General features: G+C 40.4%; 1 long non-coding RNA gene across 1 annotated transcript; it reads right to left on the bottom strand.

Annotated features, from left to right (window-relative positions):
* Positions 1–2,973: 2,973 nt before the first annotated feature.
* LOC112585477 lies at positions 2,974–5,404 on the bottom strand. Its single transcript, XR_003109857.3, has 4 exons — positions 5,057–5,404; positions 4,543–4,674; positions 3,454–3,518; positions 2,974–3,120 (listed from the first exon to the last, which is right to left on the bottom strand). It is a non-coding gene; the product is annotated as an uncharacterized LOC112585477 (long non-coding RNA).
* Between the last annotated feature and the right edge of the window lie 8,569 nt (positions 5,405–13,973).

The raw sequence follows: 13,973 nt of genomic DNA, 5'->3' as shown, positions 1-13,973 counted from the left end.
AAACCACACTTGTCTGAGGACAGAGCATGACAGCCAACTGCAGGACAGTCCACACACTCCACTTCCACACCTGTGAGCCTAGGAATAAAGTTCATCAGCATGATTTTGAAATTAGCTCACTTAAAAAGAATTAGTTCATCATCTTCATTGCCACACCACACCTGAATGTACCTTCAGTTCCCTAAGGGAAAGCACAAAGAAAATGAAAATGCACATTATAACAGGGATGGGAGATCTCGCTCCTGACATCTCCAGGGTGGCATGGCCCCTGCTCCAAGGAGCTGAGGAAGAGAGCAGCTCACCAAGCCAGGAAGAGCTTCCACACTAACCAGCTCATTTTTTGGGTCAGGGAAGGGTGGTTCTGTGCATCGTGCTCTTTGGACAAAACCAGTGTAAACAACAAGCAGAACCCCTGGAAGTTAATTTCTTTCCTTTCCATCTCATCAGCTGAATATGAGCAGGGTTTCTATCCATCTCAGTTTGTCTGGGATAGTCCTGGTTGTTAACTATTGTCTTTGCCTCCTGTTGATTTAATAAGTTTTACTGGTTTTAAAATTTTAAAAAATTAAAAAAAATTTTTTTACTAGCCATAGCAAAGTTATCTGGAATGGATTTGACACATCTTCACTTTATATTACTTCCAATTTCTGCCATGGTCTGTACACATGGTTTAATCTAAATGTTCATTTGGTGATAACCCATCTCTCTTTTCCTGGTTCTTTTCCAGGTGGTGCTGTGCTTAGTTGCTCTATTGTGTCCAACTCTTTGCGAGCCCATGGACAGTAGCCTCTCAGGCTCCTCTGTCCATGGGGATTCTCCAGGCAAAAATATTGGAGTGGGTTGCCATGCCCTCTTCCAGGGGATCTTCCCAACCCAGGGATTGAACCCAGGTCTCCCACATTGCAGGCGGATTCTTTACCATCTGAGCCACCAGGGAAGCCCTGTTCTTTTCTGACAAAGCTTAAATTATTGCCTCTTACAATGACCACTTGCAGATGCTCACTGACAAATGAATGTGTGCTTGGATGGAAGTGGCTAAGGACAGCTATTTCCTCTGGTCTGCCTGGCTAGAGTGGAGAAGGCAATGGCAACCCACTCCAGTACTCTTGCCTGGAAAATCCCGTGGACGGAGGAGCCTAGTAGGCTGCAGTCCATGGGGTCTCGAAGAGTCAGACACAACTGAGCGACTTCACTTTCACTTTTCACTCTCATGCATTGGAGAAGGAAATGGCAACCCACTCCAGTGTTCTTGCCTGGAGAATCCCACGGATGGTGGAGCCTGGTGGGCTGCCGTCTGTCGGGTCGCACAGAGTCAGACACGACTGAAGCGACTTAGCTGCAGCAGCAGCAGCCCAGCTAGAAGGGGAGGTCTTGATACTGTGGCTTCTTGGTGGGCCACCTACTGTGTGTGCCCTGAACCATGGCCTGCAAGATGCATAAAATCATCAGGTCGCCAACATGGGATCAGTGGGAAGTTTTGGAAAATACAGGTTAGAATTATGTGAAATATGAACAGGAGAAATCAAGCAGTCATACCATTGAGCTTGTAGAGACTAATCTGAACACTCTTGCTACAGGGTTTGTCATTTGTTGTGTGGCATAAATCTACAACCACTTATTTTATTCTCTGACAACACTTTCTATTTTTCAAGTAACTGCTTTTGTTAGCAATAAGCTATATACAATTAAAGTGACTATATAATGAAAAATTAAGTACTGAATTTTCATACTCCAAGAAAGTTGAGATGAATGTATAACTTGTGTAAGATGTTAGTTGACATTAACTGTCTACCATAGGGTTGTTGTGTATTGCGTGAAAACCAGAGGACACAAATCTGCTGAATAAGCATCACCATCTATTTCTAAATTACTAATTAGTTTAGGAAGATTTTACTTAAATTTGATTACTTAACAGAGGTAGTTACTAAAGGTATTTTATATCACTTGGTGAAGCATAATATGTCAATTTAGGTAAATATAAGAACACTTTTCTTATAAGAACAGAAGTACCAAATTCATTTCTTTTTCTACTGTGTATGTATGTGTGTATGTGTGCACACAATTATTAAAGTCAAATTCTGTTTGCAGAATAAATTCACAAGCTTTTACACAATACCAAATTTATATTGATGTAATCCGATGCATTATATAGAAAATCAGATAAGTTAATTCTAATAATAGTTGAATTTTTTCACCTAGTTCATGAAATCAAAGTAAATCCTTTTGTGGTTTATTTCATCAAAGGTGAAACATCTGACATTATTGTAAATGCTATTGTAAATTCAGTTTAAAAGTTAAACATTAAAAATTATTTTTGTGGTGATGAATTTAAATATCAGTGGAAAACAACATTATGTAAAAAAAAAATATTCTTTCTAAATTTAAAAAACTCTACAGAGCAGAAATGTCCTGGGAGTTAGCTGAAGTCACAAATCACTCACTAATGTGTTTTAAAATGTGACATTCTATCATTCAAGATAAAAGTTATAAAATTTTCAAATATTTTTGTATGTAAAGAGTAACTGATCTATAACTTTTTAGACAATGCTGATGTTGAATCAAGAAAATATACATCAATGTGACAGTACAAGCTTCTCTTTGCTGCCTATTTTCTGTTTGATTTTAGAAATGTTTGGACCATTAAAGAATTATTTCTTAATTAACTCAAAGTGTTCCACAGTGGTACTGAACTTAAAAAAATCTGTATGTCTTCTGCATTTTGGTTGCATTTTATTCCCAACTGGTTATAAATGTTTTAACAAAGTATTTAATGGAGAAGCTCTAAAACATTTTAATGTTTGAAGTTTTCATAAGTTAATATTATCAAAAAAGAATTTTGCAAATAAGAAGACCTTGAAAGAGGCACTGAACAAATTAAACAAGAAGTGCTCAAATGTATATAATGTACAATTTTGAAATTTTAAAATTTTGAAATATTTCAATTTGTAAAGAAGACCATTTTGATAGAGCTACTATTTTTAGTATGATTTTTAATTGGATATATTTATTGCTAATTAGATGAGAGGTGTACAAGAGGTGTACTGAAGAGGTGGACAATCTTGCATCTAAGTTTGGGGAAACATTCGAAGGAGTCATGAAGATAGTTGTTGAAGAAATCTTCTGTGGATGGAAGCAAAAAGATAGCATCTGTTAAAATATTAGCATTATAATATTAAAACATTTTAATAGAAAAAAACAGAATTGAGAATATCCCCCACTGAGAATATCCCCCATTTAGCAGGCTTCCTAGGAGGCTCAGTGGCAAAGAATACACTGCCTATGCAAGAGGTGCAAGAGACACAGGTTTAATCCCTGGGTAGGGAGAACCCCTTGGAAATGGAAACCCGCTCCAATAGTTTTGACTCGAAAATTCCATGGACAGAGGCACCTGGTGGGCTATAGTCCATGGGATCACAGAGTTGGACACGACTGACTGACTGAGTACAAACATACCCATTTAGCAGAATTTCATCTGAGCATCTTTAAGGAGAGTTTTCCTCAATTAAAAATTTTCTGGCCTACAAAGAAAAATCAGTAGAGTTATTATGGACTGAATTCTATCACTCCAAAATGCATATGTTGAAGTGCTAACCCTAAGTACCTCAGACTGTGACTGTACTTGGAGATAAGGCCCTTAAAGAAGTAATTGAGGTAAAACAAGGTCATTAGGGTGACCCCTAATCCAACATGACTGGTTTCCTTATGAAAGATTAGGACACACACGTAGAGACAAACAGAGGGAAGACCATGTGAAGACACGTGGAGAAGACGGGCATCTATCAACCAAAGAGAGAGGCCTCAGAAGAAGCCAACCCAGCCCTCTAGAACTATGAGGAAATAAATTTATATTGTATAAGCCATCTAGACTGGCATTTTGTTGTGGCAGCCCTAGCAATCTCACATCAAAGGTATCAACATCTTTGAAATGATTAACCATGAAAAGCAATTTTAAAGATTTCAAGCAACATTATAAAAAATAATAAAACCATACTGAAAAATCTTTATTCTTCAGAAAAATGCCAGTAACACCTTACTTAGAAATATGGCTAAGAAATTTATTGATGTTTGTGAATATATAGCAAGAATAATTATTTGAAATTTTAAATATTTATTTACTGTGCATATATATTCACCTTTTAGAAAAAAAATCTTTGCGAATAGTTTTAACAGAACTATTTAAGTTCATTTGTATAACAAAACACTGAGCAAAAGTAAACATTTCAAAAATTACATATTTCTTTTTTTAATAGGCATTAGAATTTTATTAATTTTTATTGGAGTATAGTTGCTTTTAAAAATTATGTATTTCTAATGCCCCTTTCATCTCAAGCGTGTCTGGGTTTGGATGATAAATTATGTGAAAGGTCTCAGAACTGTTGATCAGATATTCCACTGTAAACTGAATGCCCTTATAAGTTTGCAGAAAAGAAGATTCCAGATGTACACAGAGTGGGGACCCAGTCATTTTGTATACGAACTAAAAGGGGAAAACTTGAACTTAATTTTTTGTGGATCTGACATATTTCACAGCCATTACAGCACCTCTGGCCCAGAGATCCGCATCCCTCTGTGATCCCGGTGGCTTGCACTTTAGCCTTCTGTAATGTGCCTGGATTGCTGTCTTCATCTGGAGAGTCCACACACCACATGGCTCCTTATCTCATTGCTTTGGCTCTGCCAGGAAGGAAGTCACCCTCGGTATTCCCCCCAGAACTCTCTCCAAGTCCCTTCCTGCTGCTTTCTTTATTTAATCAACATTTACATAGCACTCTATGAACAAGCCCGGTCCTCAGCTCTCTAATAAACATCATATCTCTGGATTTCCGTGAGGACCCCCTGCGGTAGTCATGGTGAGTATTCCCACTTCACTGGAAACCGGCACAGAGAGGCTGAGAGACTTGCCTAAGGTCAAAGGGCTGGAAAATGCTTTGAAAGCTGCCGGCATGACTCAGGTGTCCGTGATCTTAGCCCACACTCTGCCGCCCTTTGGCCCACCCACACCCTGAGGCCACTCTTCATCCCAGTCCAGGCTCCAATTTTTGGATCACACTCAAACCTGAGGGGGAAAGCGAAGTGGAGCGGTCAGGGGGTTAGCACTCGGTATTTTAGGACCTGGTTCCCTGACTGCAGCACACCCCTTCTAGGAATCTGAAGTCATCACGCTGCGCCTGACTGATCGCCCTCGGGGAGAGGAAGGGGCCTCCAAGCGGGAGCCGGGGTGGTTTGGAGTAAAATGACAGGTGGTGACCCAACCGCGCTGCCCCAGGCGACCGGGTGGAGCAGTCGGTTGCCCAGAGCTGTGTGGCGGAGAACCACCAGCACCCGCTCCTGCAAGGAAAGATCCCCGGGCAGTGAAAGCGGCTGCTCCTCTTCCCCCTCACCCCCGCCTTCCCTTCCCCACCTCGGCCCCTGGGCGCTGGAGCTCAGACGGAGCGACCCCAAGTGGCTTCCCTGGCGAGCGCACTTGCAGGCACCTCGGCGCTCTCTCCTTTTTTCTACCTGTGTCTCACCCCACATCTTCCATCACTCCCCTTTCCCAGGCCGAGGGGTGTGGAGGTGGAGGCGCACAGAGCATAGGTAAAGGGCAGAGGGCCCAAAATCTCTTAGGTTTGTCGACTAAAAAAAGATGTACAACTTGAGAGTTGTGAGTTAAGTTTTATTTGGGGCAAAATGAGGACTGCAGCCCGGGAGGCAGCAACTCAGATAGATGAGAGACTGCTCTAAAGTGGCATTGGAGGAAAGTCAATATATAAGGTTTTGGTGAAGGGGGAGTTTAATATCATGAAGCACTCAATTTACAAAACGTTTTTTGTTAGTCATGAGGATCTGATGTCACCATGAAGGGATTTAGTGCTTCTCTAGATATGAAGAGATGCAAGGACTGAGATCATAAAATCTGTTCCTAAAAACATCCAACTATCTAAAGACCTGTCCCACCACATTGCCTGGATCACAGAGTGCCTCACTCCACCCTGAACTCCCTCAGGGATTGTTGAAGCTCAACAGCTTTAGGAGCATGGGATTCAATCTTCATAGAGGCAGATGGCAAATGGCTTTGTTGTTCAGTCATTGGCAATGCTCTTGGTAAGTGCCAATTTGTAGCTGACAGGTTGAAGAAAGCCTGTTTGCTGTCATGGCTGGCCTGGACTGGACGGGAAGGGTGGAGGAGCCCAGTGAGGAAATCCCCATCCCTGTTCCCAGAAGGAGACAAGTGACAGCGTGTTGGAGGTGTCAGTGATTTACATCTCCTGCCCTTCACAATTCTCCCAGCTACCTGCGCTCTTCATCCACACCCACAGACTGGGTGATCCAGTGCTGAAGATTGGCAGTTCCCACCCCCTACCCCCAAAACCTCGGTAGGGGCGTCTTGTGTTGGCTTGAGCTGTCAAGGTCAGAATCCAAAGGTGGATTATCCGCTGGAGGGAGTGGCCTGTCCTGGGTCCTGCCCTGGGAAAATCACCAGGGAAGTGAGGACCCTCTCAGCTGCAGGGCCCCTGGATTCCTAAGGCTGCTTGGTGCTGGCTGCTGGGGTTCCCTTCTAACCAGTCGATCTGGGCCACCACAGACTAGCCGGAGGCAGCTGACACCATTTCCAGCAACAAGAAACAGATGGGCCACACCCTGGCTAGAAAGAAAGAAAGTGAAGTTGCTCAGTCGAGTCTAACTCTTTGCAACCCCATGGACTGTAGCCTACCAGGCTCCTCTGTCCGCGGAATTTTCCAAGCAAGAGTACTGGAGTGGGTTGCCATTTGCTTCTCCAGGGGATCTTCCCAACCCAGGGATCAAACCCGGGTCTCCTGCATTGTAGGCAGACGCTTTACCATTTGAGCCACCAGGGAAGGTGTTCTTTAAAAGCCTCCTGGCTAGAAGCTCTGAGAACCCAGATGGAAGGCAGGAAATCTATTGGACCAGGTGCTCAGACCTTGCCCATTGTTCCTGCCCATGGATGCTCACCTGCCCCACTCTTGTTCTGCTGTCTCTAGTTGCTCTCTCCATAACCAGTTTTTTTTTTTTCAATCAGTATCAGTGTTATCATTTGGATCTGACAAGTGACTGTTCCAATCAGCTGTAGTGTCTCACAAAACATGCTCTGAAGAACACCAGTGGTTTGCAAACTGATAGTAAACAGAACACATTTGGGGAAATGTATCCTATATTCATACTGTGTGTAGGCCACAGATTTGATTCTACATTTCTAGTAGCCAGTAAAAAATAGAAAAAGAAATCAGTTACACAATATATAATGTCTGAAAGATCAGAACAAACCAACAAGACAAGCCCAACTATTTTAGATTCTAAGAACAAAAACAGACTTCTCCCCAGGATTTTCATAAAAAGAAGACTGTATAATGGGAAGATGAGCATCCTCCCAGTAAACACAAGGCCTATTTTATAGACAGTTGCCTCCTATAGCATCCCTCAAAAGAAGGGGAGGGCCTAAGTCGGAAATGCGATCAATCAGAGCCGACCAGTAGCAAGCCTATAACATAAGAGCCTAACCTGGCCTTTCTGCTGGGCTCTCTGGAAATGGGCTGTCCAAAATAGTAGCCATGAGTCACAGTTGACTACTCAGCACTTGAAACATGGCTCATCCAAACTGAGATATATATTTAAGCTGAAATACACACAAGCTTCAAAAGACTCATAAAGGAAAAAAAAGTAAAATATCCAAATAACTTTTATATAATTGATATAAATTAGTAGTCCCATGATAAAATGTTATAGATCAATTAGATTAAATAAAATATTATTAAATTAACTTTACCTGTTTCTTTTTATTTTTCTAAATGTGGCTATTAAAAATTTTAGAGTTATATATGGGGCTCCCAATATATTTCTATTGAACAGAAGCAATATTACTTAGACTATATTCTACATATAATAAGTATATAAAAATATATAATATGATATAATTATATATAATATATATGCAGCATTTCCCCAACATATTCAACCAAAGAACTTTTTTCATCCTGAACACAGCACTCATTGACACAACTCTGAAGGGCAGTTGAGGGAACACTGATCTAAACAATGTCTCACAGGACTTACCCTAGTCCTCAAGTCTCTTGTGTGGCTTGTAGTTTAACTCTGAAGTCTCTTCTCTTGCTATTTCCTCCAACTACTATCTAAACCAATATTTTCACCAGATTTCAAGTCTTTATCCCAGACTTAATGAATCAAACCCTTTGAGACTATCCTTTTTATATCAGTTGACTTTTACTGCATGATAAACCTCCCTCAAATATAGTGGCTTATAATAGTGACCATTTTACATGCTACACCATGGATGAACTTTGCAGAGTGAAATAAACCCATCACAAAAAGACAAATGCTGTATGATTTCCCTTACAGGAGGTATCTAGATTAGTCAAAAGCATGGACACATAAAGTAGACTGTGGTTACAGGAGACTGTGGGGAGGCGGAAATGGGGAGTTTTGTTCAGTTGGTATGGAGTTTCAACTTGGGAAGATGAACACGCTCTAGACAGCTGTTGTGTAACAATGTGACTATAGTAAACACTGCTGAACGTACACTTAAAAATGGTTAAGAGGGTGAATATCACAGCACATGTTTTTTACCACAATTCAAAAAGTTTAAATTAAAAAAAAACCAGCAACAATGAATTTAGTTCTCAATTCTATGAATCAACGATTTGGGCTAGGATGGGCTGGGTATTCTTTCTACTGGTCTTGGCTGGGCTGACATATGCCTCTATGGTCAGCTGACAGTCAGCAGCCTGGCCCATTGTTGGGGCTGCCTGGCTATCAGCTAGGGCCAGTAAAGTGACAGGCCGCATGTTTCTTGTCTTCCCTCAGGCTAGCCCTGCTCACATGGCAGTCTCAGCATTCTAAGATTGTGAGAGCAAAAACCACATGGCCTCTTCAAAACTAGACCAGGAACTCACACAGTATTATCCCTTCAACTGCTCTCTATCAATCAAAGCAAATAGCAAGGCCAAATCAAATCCTGATGCAAAAAGCTATAAACCAGCATGGCTATTTTTACAATGGTCCACACTTGTTCTGTAGTCCCATTTTCCAGAATAATCCATTATTATCTGTTTCTTATGGTTTATATGTACAGAAGCACAGTTTTTAGTATTTCACTTTTTTTGCTTCCTCAGACATATCATCTGTAGATTAGAGCTATTTAATTTTTTTAGTGGTGAATTTTTGCATTATCACTTTGTTAAGCTTCCCTTCCCCCATCTTTCTAGACTCTCAGTACTAAATGCAGGATATTCTCAAGATTATCTTATCCAAACACATTCTATTGATTCCCTCTATCTACCTCTGTCCCTTCCCTTGGGAATCCTTAACTCCAGATGCAGAGCTGCCCACTCCTCAAGCTGGGCTCCCTTTTATTTGGCTCTAATAGTTGGACCCAATTAAATCCAGATGAACTTTTCTTATAGAACTTAATTCACCAGATCATAATTTCCCACTTATTTACCTATCTGTACCAGTGACAGTGAGCCCTATGTCTTGTTTACTTATATAACTGAGCATTCTCATGGTACCTGGCACAATATAGGCATTCATTAGGTCATTATTAAATAAATAAATGAACATTAATGAATAGTTTGATACAGGTATAGGCTGATGATTTTCACTGTGAGTACAGTATCTCTCTACAAGGTTATAAGGGTTGGGAACTGCACCTCCTCCCTTTATTTCTTCCAACCTGTGACTAACCTTTTACTGGAAGAATGCCTTCTTTTAATACTCTTACCTGGCTTCCCATACGCTCATTCCTATGGCAACAATCTCAGATATCTATGTACACATCTATGAGTGCCACCTGTTAGATTCTGTCTCTCTATCAGAGTATTGCCTCTTTGGATGTACTTTAAGTGATGGAACTCTCTGGAAACAAGTATCCCTACACTCCTTATTTCTTCTTGTACACTTGAAAAGCATGATTGTGCAACTGTGGATACAGTGATGTATGTATGCAAATTAGGTCAAATTTATTAATAATCCACTCATATCTAGACACTTACTGACTTTTCTATGTTCTGTTAAAGTGGAGAGATACTTTAAAGTGGAGAGATACTTTAACAGCTCACAGTGTAATTGTGAACTGTCAATTTCTCCTTTCAGTTTTGTCAGTTTATATATGATAGAGATTTTCAATTTTGATATCTCTTGTTGGATCAATTATTATAATAATTGATCTAATATTTATTATACTAATTAATATTATATAATAATTCATAATTCTTATAAAATGTCCTTCTTTATTCTCAAAGACTACTTATTATCTTAAAGTCTACTCTTTCTGATATCAATATAGCTACACCAACTTCCTTTGGCTAGTGTTTATGTTGTATATTTTTCCCATCCTTATACTTGTCTTGCTGTTTATTTGTGGTATGTGTCTCATAAGCAGCATACTTTTAAGCAGTTTTAAAATGAGAAAATAAATAAGAAATCTTTGACTTATGCCTAGAGTATTTAGCCCATTTACATTCACTGTGCTTACTGATATAGTTAAGGTTTGCATGTGGCTTGCTAAGTCGCTTCAGTCATGTCCAACTCTTTGTAACCCTATGGACTGTTGCCCACCAGGATCCTCTGTCCATGGGATTCTCCAGTCAAGAATACTGGAGTGGGTTGCCATGCCCTCCTCCAGGGGATCTTCCCAACCCAGGGATCAAATGCCCGTGTCTTAGATGTCCTGCATTGGCAGGTGGGTTCTTTACCACTAGCACCACCAGGGAAGCCCCATAGTTAAGTTATAGTTTAAATCTGAAATCCTTTTTTTGCTGCTCCGATCAACTTAAAGGAAACTTTATTGAGACCCATGGCTAAGGGAATACCACCCTACAGAGCAGGAGGGGCTGTAATGGACCTTCTTCTTGAGGGGCAGGTTGTTGGTACAGCTTGTAAGATTTGCAGTGTAGGGGTGCAGGTGAGCGAAGCCCTTGGGACAGATTACCTTGTCAAAGTGATATTTCTGGTCTAACTAGTGGAAGTAATGCCACCTGGTAGGTGAAGGAACAAGTTCAGAATGAATTTTTTCTGGATATTGTAGTCTGAGTGAGTATTGAAACCCTCCAGCTGTTTGCCCATGGAAATTGGAAGCTGCTGGATAGGTGGGATGCCCTCTTTGTCTTGAATTTTGCCTTTGAAATTCCTTTGACACCTTTGACATGGTCACTGGGCTCAACCTCAAGACCAAAGACCCCCATCAGTGTCTCACAAAGATTTGCATCTCTGCATCTTCTTACTGGCTGCCTCATTGAAGAGAAAGAGCTAAACCTATAATGTTTGTGACCCATATGCTTTATATTGTTTTCTTTCTCCATTGAGAAGAACAACAATTGTGAAAAAGGGAAAGCAAAGAAGGAAAATCTTGAGATTATAAACTTCATTTTCAGGCAGATGAATTCTAGTGGTAAGTACATAAGAAATTTGAGAATCTGGACATTTGTCCCACTCAAAAGCACTGTTAGATATTCTAGTATCAGGAGTGAAGGCACAGGGGAAAGGGAGACAGAGTGAAGCATGTTAATCTGCTTCTGGGAATATTAGTTGCTTCAGTCATGTCCACTCTTTGCAACCACATGGATTTTATCCCACCAGATTCTCTGTCCATGGAATTCTCCAGGCAAGAATACTGGAGTGGGTTGTCATTCCTTCTGAGAAGGACCAGTGAGATTGTTTGCTACACATGCATGAGCTAGGAAGCCGGAGGATTAAGTGACTTTCTCAAGCCCCTCAGTGTTAGTGGTAGAGGCTGCACTAGACTTCTCCTAAGTTCCAAGTCCAGGATGTGTTCTCATCCATTATACCCTGTACTTGGATTAAGGGTTGTACCTGCATTTCGCCCTCCTCCCTCACCCTACCCTCATTTCCACTGTAGTCCTAGTCCTTACAGTCCTTTGAGAGACTGCACCTGCTCTAGAATCATACTCCTGCTTTAGAATCATAGACTGGCTTTACTGATGAAAAAAGGCCAGAATGAAAGAACATTAATAGCCCTATAAGGGCTTTCTTCTTATTGCAAAATTCTGACTTAAATTGAAGAAAGTAGGGAAAACCACTAGGCCACTCAGATATGACCTCAATCAAATCCCTTACAATTATATGGTGAAAGTGACAAATAGATCCAAGGGATTAGCTCTGATAGACAGAGTGCCTGAAGAATTATGGACAGGGATTCATAACATTGTATGGGAGGCAGTGATCAAAACCATCCCCATGAAAATGAAACACAACAAGGCAAAATAGTTGTCTGAGGAGGCCTTACAAATAGTTGAGAAAAGAAGAGAAGTAAAAGGAAAAGGAGAAAAGGAAAGATATAGACATCTGAATGCAGAGTTCCAAAGAATAGTAGGAGGAGATAAGAAAATCTTCCTAATTGATCAATGCAAGGAAATAGAGAAAAACAATAGAATGGGAAAGAATAGAGATCTGTTTAAGAAAATTAGAGATACCAAGGGAACATTTCATGCAAAGATGGGCACAATAGAGGACAGAAATGGTATGGACCTAAGGGAAGCAGAAGATATTAACAAGAGGTGGCAACAACACACAGAAGAACTATACAAAAAAGATCTTAATGACCCAGATAACCATGATGGTGTTATCACTCACCTAAAGCCAGACATCCTAGAGTGTGAAGTCAAGTGGACCTTAGAAAGCATAACTACAAACAAAGCTGGTGGAGGTGATGGAATTTCAACTGAACTATTTCAAACTCTAAAAGATGATGCTATGAAAGTGCTGAACTTGATATGCCAGCAAATATGGAAAACTCAGCAGTGGCCTCAGGAATGGAAAAGGTCACTTTTCATTCCATTTGCAAAGAAGGGCAATGCCAAACAATGTTCAAACTACCACACAATTGCGCTCATTTTACATACTAGCAAGGTCATGCTGAAACTCCTCCAAGCTAGGCTTCAACAGTACATGAACTGAGAACTTCTGGATGTACAAACTGAATTTAGAAAAGACAGAGGAACCAGATCAAATTGCCAACATCTGTAGGATCATAGAAAAAGAAAGAAAATTCCAGAAAAATATCTAGCTCTGCTTAATTGTGTAGATCACAACAAACTGTGAAAAATTCTTTAAGAGATGGGAATACCAGAACACCTTACTTGCCTCCTGAAAAACCTGTATGCAGGTCAAGAAGCAGCAGTTAGTACTGGACATGGAACAACAGACTGGTTCAAAATTGGGAAAGTAGTACATCAAGGCCGTATATTGTCACCTTGCTAATTTAACTTCTATGCAGAGTACATCATGTGAAATGCCAGGCTGGATGAACCACAAGCTGGAATCAAGATTGCCGGGAGAAATATCAATAACCTCATATATGCAGATGACACCACCCTAATGGCAGAAAGTGAAAAGGAAATAAAGAGCCTCTTGATGAAGGTGAAAGAGGAGAGTGAAAAAGCTGGCTTAAAATTCAACATTCAAAAAATGAAGATCATGGCATCCAGTCCCATCACTTCATGACAAATAAATGGGGAAAAAATGGAAACAGTGGCAGACTTTATTTTTTTGGGTTCCAAAATCACTGAGGACAGTGACTGCAGCTATGCAATTAAAAGACACTTGTTCCTCCTGGAGGAATCGATCTGCCTGACTTCAGACTATACTACAAAGCTACAGTCATCAAGACAGTATGGTACTGGCACAAAGACAGAAATATAGATCAATGGAACAAAATAGAAAGCCCAGAGATAAATCCACACAGCTATGGATGCATTATCTTTGACAAAGGAGGCAAGAATATACAATGGAGGAAAGACAGTCTCTTTAACAAGTGGTGCTGGGAAAACTGGTCAACCACTTGTAAAAGAATGAAACTAGAACACTTTCTAACATCATACACAAAACTAAACTTTAAATGGATTAAGAATCTATATGTAAGACCAGAAACTATAAAACTCCTGGAGGAAAACATAGGCAAAACACTCTTTGACATAAATCACAGCAGGATCCTCTATGAC

The sequence above is a fragment of the Bubalus bubalis genome, chromosome 6, assembly GCF_019923935.1.
Source record: "Bubalus bubalis isolate 160015118507 breed Murrah chromosome 6, NDDB_SH_1, whole genome shotgun sequence".
NCBI lineage: Eukaryota > Metazoa > Chordata > Mammalia > Artiodactyla > Bovidae > Bubalus > Bubalus bubalis.
Note: the sequence above shows the minus strand (reverse complement) of the source record. Positions and strands in the feature narration are given on the sequence as shown.